Here is a 9,555-nt window from a genome sequence, read left to right as displayed (position 1 = left end):
GTCGGGACGGGCGGATTGTAGCAGGAGAAGACGGGCGGATTTGGGTGAAGACGGGCGGATTGGAGCAGGGCAAGACGGGCGGCTTTGGGAGAAGACGGGCGGATTCTCTTCCAGCGAAATTTCTTGTTTTTCCCAGCCAAAAGACGGCCGTCTTGTAGGGAAGACGGGCGTCTTGGGGAAGACGGGCGGATTTGTCTCGGGACGCGCGGATTCCCGAACAGCTTCTTTGTTTGACCTCGGATTGTAAAACGGACGTCATTTTCTCATCCGGACTCCTATTGGAGTGATTCAAAAGCCTAGATCACTTGATTTTTCGACGCCGTTCCATCTAGCATATTTTAAGAGCCAAAGGAGCAACCCTTGGTTCGGTTTTTGAGCGATTTCTTCTTGTAATGTCTTCCCTCTCGTCATTCTTACTTTTAACCCTTTGATCCTTCTATATACACTTTATTCCTACGTCTTTGGTCATCATTCTTGCCTCCTCTTAATACTAGTCCATCTAATATCATTAATAAGCTTCCAAATATGCACGAAAGACGGGAATTTCCGCCTTGTTATCTCCTTTTCTACAAAACATATGAAATGCGATAGAAAAGCGAATAGGAAGGTTTTGACGGATAAAATGGTCATGAAATGCTATAATAGTATGCAAAATAGGTTCAATTAGGGGACTAAATGTGCGCAAATAATGTTCACATCAACATTTATTTATTCTAATAATATCTTAGTAAAACATATGGAATAAATATAAGGAGATAAAATATCTTTAACAAATATTTTATCTAAGATCTTTACCGAAATCCAAAATATGGAGAGGATCTCGTGTAGGTTAAGGAAGGAATAAGATATATTTTTTTCCTATTTTAATCCAACAATATTTTAGGTAAAAGATATAAAATAAATATAAGGAGATAAACTATCTCTAACAAATATTTATTTAAGATTTTTACCATAAATCCTAGATACTATATAGATCACGTGTGAAGTATATAGTAAGTAGGAGATCCAATCTCGTTATTTAACCTAGCAATATCTTAGTAGAAGATATGGAATAAATCTAAATAACCATAAAGATATAAAATATCTTTAATAATAATCTTATTTAGATTTACCCTAATCTTTACTTGCACAAGGAGTTTACACGAGTAGGAGACGGCCCATAAGCCTACTACATCAAACGTGAAGCCCTAGTAAGATATTAGGTTAAACAAATTAGGGTTTAGATATGAGTAAGTACAAAACCCTAGTTAGCCACCAAGTAACAACCCATAAGTTGTCACACAAAGTCGGCCTAACTAAAGGGTAATTATCTATTCATAACCCAATTTAAGTACAAACTTCAATCTACTATAAAATAGGTTTTTCATTTAAAGAATATAAAGAGAAGATTTGAAAAACTATTCTCAAAATAATTTAAAACTCAAGTCGTGCATTTTCAATACTGCAGCCTAATGTTATAGCTAAATCACCTATAACATTGAGTCTGGTCTGTAATGTTATAACCGTAACAGCTATAACTTTATTTACCAAAATCATTTGTTTAAATACTGTTATAAGACGATGACCTACGCTATCTAATGTTCCTGGAGACCTTCAATATAGGATCATCTCTTCATCTTGATCATAAGCTCTTCATCTTGAGCTTGTTATAGACTTGATCGAGCCTCTTGCTTCAGTGATCATTAAACTTGAAACTTGTTACAGTTACTATGACGCTTTTAGGAATCTTCAATGTTATAGCTCAAGCTGCTATAGTATTACTTGAACGATGCTTCACAAATCTTCAATGTTATAGCCAGAGTTGCTATAACATTACTTGCTAAACTTGTAACCTAAGTCAATCTAACGAAGACTAAACAAACGATTACGAGCAAGAGTATATATATAATATGAAGCACATACTTGTTATTATCAAAACTTAATCATATACCTATATGGTCCAACAAATTCCCTCTTTTTGATGATGACAAGTCTCTTACGATTTGTGACTAAGTGTAAGTTCCCTCTCAACATAATACCATAAAAGTCATAGTCAGTTGAACGTAAGAACAAACACTTATATACAAAGTATAGCATCTAAGGACATTAAGAGATTAAAGGTTCTGATAAGGAGCAAGCTTAGGCAAATACTTAAGTCACGATCATTTCTTCTCCCTCTTGACATCATCGAAAAGACGAGAACAGATATAAAACGACTAGAATGATATCAACCGAGGCAAGAAATATATATTAATTCTAGCACATATTATAGCATAAGAACAAATTCAACATAAGCAAGCTCTAAATATAGAGTGTGTAATATAAACCAATATGAGTATAGATTTTGTAAGAGAGAATGAAAATAGTCACTCACCTAACTACGACCTACAAAAGCATGCATGCAATCTAACATGATAAATATCTCTAGTGAATGTACATATACACTCCAACCAAGCGAGGTCCAAAACACATGCCGAGGACTTACAAAGTAATGTGAGGTGAGGTAATTGGGTAAGAAGGGGCAAAATAATCTGGATATGTGGAGGTAAAAGACAAGCTAGAACCGATCACAATCAAAAGTAGCCATATTCCACTTTCCAACCCAACATAAAAGATGATGCACCATGCCAAGTATGGTACAAAACTCACTTACATCAACAAGTACTTCTCCTCAAGTAATATGGAAATGATAAGTAAGAAGAGATTTTTGCTTTTCCATCTTTTATATCATTTTTCTCATTTTTGTATTTCATCTTTTTCTCAATTTTTTTTTTCACATTTTTTTATTCTATATTCTTCTTCCTTCATTCCAATATCCATCACAACACCAATAAAATTGACCACAACAAGACTTCCAAATTTACCAACAAGACTAGCTTGACAAGGGTAGGCTATATGGAATGTAGTTGAATAAATAGGTCAAAACAAGGCAAATTTGGCTAATGTGAGGTTAGTAGGTAAAATGTAAAGGAAGGGTCGCCTCTCCACATGTGTCACCACCACAAACCGAGTGTATACAGGCAATAAAAGACAAATTTCATGCTTATGCAATTTGATGTTACATGCCATGTAAGGAGTACTACTCACATCCTAAATAAAACAAATCATAAATGTCATTGGTTTATGAAGCTCTAAACCTTACAATGTATAAGTGATGAAGGATATGGTTTGTATACAACACAAAATATAACAGACTAGCAAACGGAATATTCTCATAAAATAATAAAATACTATATAAGAATGTACTTGCAACGGAAAATACGAACACAAACATACAATCTCGTCTTGACTAGTCAATCATACGGGAAATAAAATATTTGTGACAAGTTTAGTTGCCACCAATTAAACCAATTTCCAACCGTAAAATCTCAAAACGTTCTCTGGCCAATGCTTTGGTAAAAATGTCAGCCCATTGTTTTTCTGTACTACAAAATTCCAGTCTTATGTTGCCCTTATCTACATGATCACGTAGAAAATGGTGTCTAATGTCTATATGCTTAGTTCGCGAGTGATGTGTAGGGTTCTAAGATATAATTATGGCACTCGTGTTATCACATAAAATAGGTATACACCCAACATTAACACCGTAATCACATAATTGTTGCTTAAGCCATAAAAGTTGAGAACATACAAGCCCAGCGGCAATGTATTCGGCTTCAGCAGTAGATAACGCAACGAAATTTTGCTTCTTTGACCCCCGCGTGATAATACATGGCCCAACAAACGTAGCGATGCCGGAAGTACTTTTTCTGTCAAGTGTACAACCTGCATAATCTGCATCTGAATACCCTATGAGATCGAAATTACACTCAAGAGGATACCGTATATATAATTTAGATGTACCAATTAAATACTTCAAGATTCTTTTTACAGCAATCATATGAGATTCTTTAGGGCACGATTGAAATCGAGCACATACGCATACACTAAACATAATATCAGGACGACTTGCAGTTAAATAAAGAAGTGAGCCAATCATACCTCGATAAGTCGTCTCATCGACACACTTACCATTTTCATCCAAAGTCAACTTCTTATCCGTACCCATAGAAGTTGGCTTAGAATTAGAATTTTCCATACCGAATTTCTTGATTAGCTCCTTGATGTATTTCTGTTGGTGTATCCTAATTCCTTCAGGAGTTTGTTGAATTTGGAGTCTAAGGAAGAATTTGAGTTCTCCCATCATGCTCATCTCGAATTATGAGGTTATTAATTCTGAAAAATCCTTACATAAACGATCATTAGTTGTCAACGTAAATTTGAACAACTAATAAATCGGAATCCTTCGTTTTTAGAAATAGGGTTTTGTCAACTGATCCTCTTTTAAAACCACTTTCAAGAAGATATTTTGACAGTCTGTCGTACCATGACCTCTGAGCTTGTTTCAAACCATATAGGGCTTTATCTAATTTGAAATCATGGTTTTGAAACTTGCTATCGATAAATCATGGAGGTTGTTCGACGAAAACCTCCTCATTCAAATAATCGTTAAGAAATGCTGTCTTAACGTCCATTTGATAAAGTTTAATTCCTTTATGAGCAGCAAATGCTATTAATAATCTAATAGCCTCAAGTCTGGCTACAGGAGCGAAGGTCTCATCATAGTCAATTTCTTCTTGTGTATTATACCCTTGTACAACCAATCTTGCTTTATTTCGTACTATAACTCATGTATCGTCCAGCTTGTTTCTAAAAACCCATCTTGTACCAATAACCGTTCGATCTTTAGGTCTTGGAACCAAATGCCAAACTTTGTTCCGTTCGAACTGTTGAAGCTCTTATTGCATAACAACGATCCAATCTGGTTCTTCAAGTGCTTCTTTGATATTTGTTGGCTCAATGGTTGAGAGAAAGGAGTAGAACAAGCAAAAGTTGTTAAGTTTTCTACGAGTTCGAACACCTTCATTCAGACTTCCTAGGATGGTTTCTATTGGATGAGAGTCCTTATATCTCCATTTCTTAGAAACAGGAGGCACATCTTCATCTGAACTAGTCTCACCTTCTTCGAATGATTGGGGTTAAAGCCTTGTTCCCCCTGAATTCAATCCTGGGGTTATACCAGAATCGGGTATAACATTGGATCTAGTTTGCTTGCTTGGAATTGATGTTATAGCATCATCAACTATAGCTTTATTCTCCAGTTGCTTGTATTGAAAAGAGGTTTTAGTATCATCAACTAAACTCTCAGTTCTCTTTCCTTTATCATTCGAAGGGCTTCCTTGTTCATCATTTGTGCCCTTGTTTTCTTTATCTTCCTCATCCAATTCTGGAAGATCATCTCTGGATAGTCGGAAATCAGGTTCGTTCAAATCTTCTTCCTCATCCTATTTAGCTTTATCAAACATATTATTCTCATCAAAAACAACATGAATACTTTCTTCGATGCATATGGTTCCCTTATTAAAAACCTTATATGCTTTACGATGATTAGAATAACCAACAAACACAGCTTCGTCACTTCCGGGATCGAATTTGCTTAATCTATTTTTGCCATTATTATAGACAAAACATTTACTCCCGAAGCAACGTAGATATGATATGTTTGTTTTACATCCCCTAAGAAGCTCATACGGAGTCTTCCTTAGAATGGGTCTAATCAAAGCTCGATTGTAGACAAAGCATGCAGTACTAATAGCCTCGGCCCAGAAATTTTGAGGTAGGCCGCTACACAACAACATCGTGCGTCCCATATCCTTCAATGTTCTATTCATATGTTCAACAACACCGTTTTGTTGTGGGGTTCGTGGTGCCGAGAAGTTATGCCCGACACCATTCTCTCTACAGTATTCTATAAAAGCATGGTTATCAAATTCGGTGCCATGATCCATACGAATGGAAACTAATTTTGATTTATACTTATTTTGGCAAGCTTCATTAGAACTACAAACTCTTCGAAAGTTTCATCCTTTGAATTGAGAAATATAGGCCAAACATATCTTGAGTAATCATCAACTAGAACGAAGACATACCTGGATCCACCTCTACTTCTTACCTTCATTGGGCCACATAGATCCATATGCACGAGTTCTAGTGGTTCCTTGGTACTTACCATTCTCTTGGGTTTGAACGATGATCTCACAAGTTTTCATCGAGCAAATGAATCACATAATGTTTCTTGATAGAATTTTATTGAGGGAAGTCCTTCAACCAAATCCCATTTCTTTAGCTTATTCAACGTTGTTGAATTTATGTGAGCAAATCTTTTGTGCCAAAGGCACGGATCATCTGTCGTTACTTTCATGCATGTGAATGAATTAGTGAGAATATTATTTAGATCAATCATATAAACATTCCTTCTACGATGTCCTTCAAGCACAACACTACTTGTTCCTTCAATTATTATTCGACAAGAATCTGAATAAAAGACAAATTTATTTCCTTTGTCGCATAATTGAGAGATACTCAGTAAACTATGTTTGAGACCACTAACCAGATTGGTCGGTCCGCTTTGAGCTTAGATTTCGGTTACTTGCCGTTAGGAGCACCTAGACCAAAAAAATATTTATAACTTCACAAACAACTCTACTACTAGTAAAGAGGCAAGTAAAGGTCGGATCCCAAGGGACGGGTATTGATGTAGGATTTTCGATTGCAAGTAGTGGTGTCTAGGGGTGTCACAATTTGGGTTGAGATGAGAAGATCACTAAACTAAAGAACAATTAAAGTAAACAAGCAAGATGACAAAAATGAGATGTAAACAATTGATTAAAAGTACTAGAGTGTCATGGGTTCATAGGGGATTCATGGGAATTGATCATACAAACATATTCTCAAATTATAAGCAAGCAATTATTGTTGTGATAGGATCGAGTTGGTTTATATCTTACAATCCTAGGAAGCTTTGGGTCCCGGAGCCGAATCGATTAGATTGTACAACACCTACAAGTCAACTTAATCCTCCCTACTCAACTATATGCATGGTCTAATGAGACTCGAGTTGGTTTATATCTTACAAGTCTCATTGAAAAGGTAAGTGATGGGTAAAAAATGCAAGGATTCATAGGCTCACATTTCATCAAACATAACATGTGCATAAGTTGAGATCACAACAAGCAATCAAATAAATTATGAAAACATATTAAATTAAGCATGAATCATCCCCCATGTTGGTTTCCCCTAATTACCCATTAACCCTAGTTAAGGAAACTACTCACACATTATCAAGTTTAACATGTTAACAAGGTTGTCAATCATATTAACAAAGCAAAACATGATGAATAAATGAAGATGATTAACAATAATTAAAAAGGGATTAAGAGAATTATACCTAATGATGATTCCAAAATAATAATGCAAAGAATAATAGAAGTACTTGATGATTGATGGAAGGTTGTCAATCTCCCAATAAACCTAAATAATCTTCATTTACCCAAAATAAAAGATGAACAATAGAGAAATTGAAATGAGATTTGTATTAATATTTGATTAGAAGTTGATTACAAGATTAAAGAGAGATTAGAATAATATAAACTACACTAAAGATTGATAAGAAAAACCTGATAATCTAATTCGACTAATGGGGTATTTATAGTGGGGATTAGGAGCACAAATTAGGGTTACTAAGGGCTTAAATGACGATTAAGTCCTTGAGGAATCGCTCCTCTCAAGAAAAGATGCGAGTCTCCTTTTAGATAGTCTTCCAAAAATATGGGCATCTCAAATGAAGAAAGAAGAGGACGTGCCCCTCTGGAGTACAATCTGAGCGTCCAAGGGTCGGGACGGGCGATTGGGGAGCTTCTGGACGAGCGGCCTGGTGGTTTGGACGAGCGTCCTGGGGAGCTGCTGGACGGGCGTCCCGATGGTTGAGACGCTCGGATCTTAGCTCAGCTTCCTTTTCTTCTTTTCTTCTTTTCTTCTTCCAACAATCCTCCGGGATTTTGTCGGGGATGCAAGGATCTTCTTCATCATTGCCCATCTACTACATTATGTACAAAGGCCTTCTAGTATTGTCTTCTCTTTGATGCTTGGTCATTAGATTCGATCAATTTAGCTCTATTTTGCCATGAAAATGCAAGGTTTGCACTCATCTCCTACCAAGGAAACAAAACCTCAAAGAATATGCAAAACAAAGGACTAAAGATAGTAAATGACCCAAATATGCACCAAAAAGCATAGGAACGAGGCTAATTCGGGGACTAAAAATGGTCAAGCATTGATCACATCAAATATCCCCAAACCGAACCTTTGCTCGTCCCGAGTAAAGAGGTGACAAAACTAGGACCCTTATTTAAACTATCCTACTAATATAGCCGATATGAGACAATTAGCGGGTCTCACTCCGCCCCTTCAACTCACAATAAGACAACCATGAGGTAGGATGCCTTCTTGCAAGTCAAGGTGGGTTTTGCCAAAATGGCGACACATCCAATCATTAAAGCAAACAAAATAAAGTAATGGATGCATCTACAAAAAGAATAGCCACTTTCCTCATCTAAGTGGCGGAAATTATCTAAAGGGGAAGCAATTCAAGGGTACACACTCCTTCATAGATATGGTTTCTTTAAACTACTAAGCCTAGAAGGATACCAATAAATCACCTCCAAGTTGTGTCAAGCTAGGGTACCTTTGTCCTCAATGGTTAAATGCTTTTGTCAAGAATAGACTCCCTATGGTGTTAGAAACACTAGAGGATCGCGGAATTCCCCTTCTTGCCTAGACAAGAAGAAGGGTCGTCCCCTCTCTACCATGCACAAAAATGGATACAATGGATAAAGGGATCAATTGTATTTGAGTTTTATTTGGGAGTTTGCTTTTTTTGTTGTTTTTCCCCCCAATTTCTTGTGGCAAATAACATTTGAGAACACTTTCTTTTTGCCATTTCTTTTGATTTTTGGCTTTTCAATACTTGACAACTTTCAACTTTTTGCATTTTCTTTTGAACATTTTCAAAGTCACCCCAATTAGTAACGAGGGTGCCTTATATTTGAAGCATTAGGAGTCTATTTTTGCTGCTTTTTTCTTTTGTTGCAAATTGCAAACTTTTTTACTTTTCAGTTCATTTCTTGAACTCAAATTTTGAACAATTTTTGTGCCCATTCCCTTTGATGACAAAATGTATGGTAGAACATGGATGAATGATGGTTGCATGGTTTCAAGGGTCACCTTGGAATAAATGGTAGCCAAGGAGTTATCACACCACAAGGTACTCTTGACTAGGCCTTAATCCATTGGTCAAAGGATACTAGCATGACACATCCTAGGGTGTTTTACAAGTATTCTAACAAGCAAAGTCTTAAGAAGAAAAAGCATCTACTAGGGCCTATATACACTTGTCAAGCTTCCCAAATAGACGGTTTCACAAAATTTCCCTAACTGCAACTATATGCCATGATGCAACTATCATATATACATCCTCATGCATATGCTTCTACCAATTAATATGCCAAATAATATAAATGTAATCCTAAATTCACATTATTTATACCGCATCAATCAAAATAAAGCCACATAGTCATTAACATAAAGAGGAAAAAGGAGATTGGAAAGATCATACCATGCGGTCTTCAATATCCTCATGTCTCGGATGTGGCGTAGTCAATCAATGTGAATAAGGATGAACAAACACAATATATACAA

This window comes from Silene latifolia, chromosome 11 (assembly GCF_048544455.1).
Source record: "Silene latifolia isolate original U9 population chromosome 11, ASM4854445v1, whole genome shotgun sequence".
NCBI classification, from domain to species: domain Eukaryota; kingdom Viridiplantae; phylum Streptophyta; class Magnoliopsida; order Caryophyllales; family Caryophyllaceae; genus Silene; species Silene latifolia.
Note: the sequence above shows the minus strand (reverse complement) of the source record.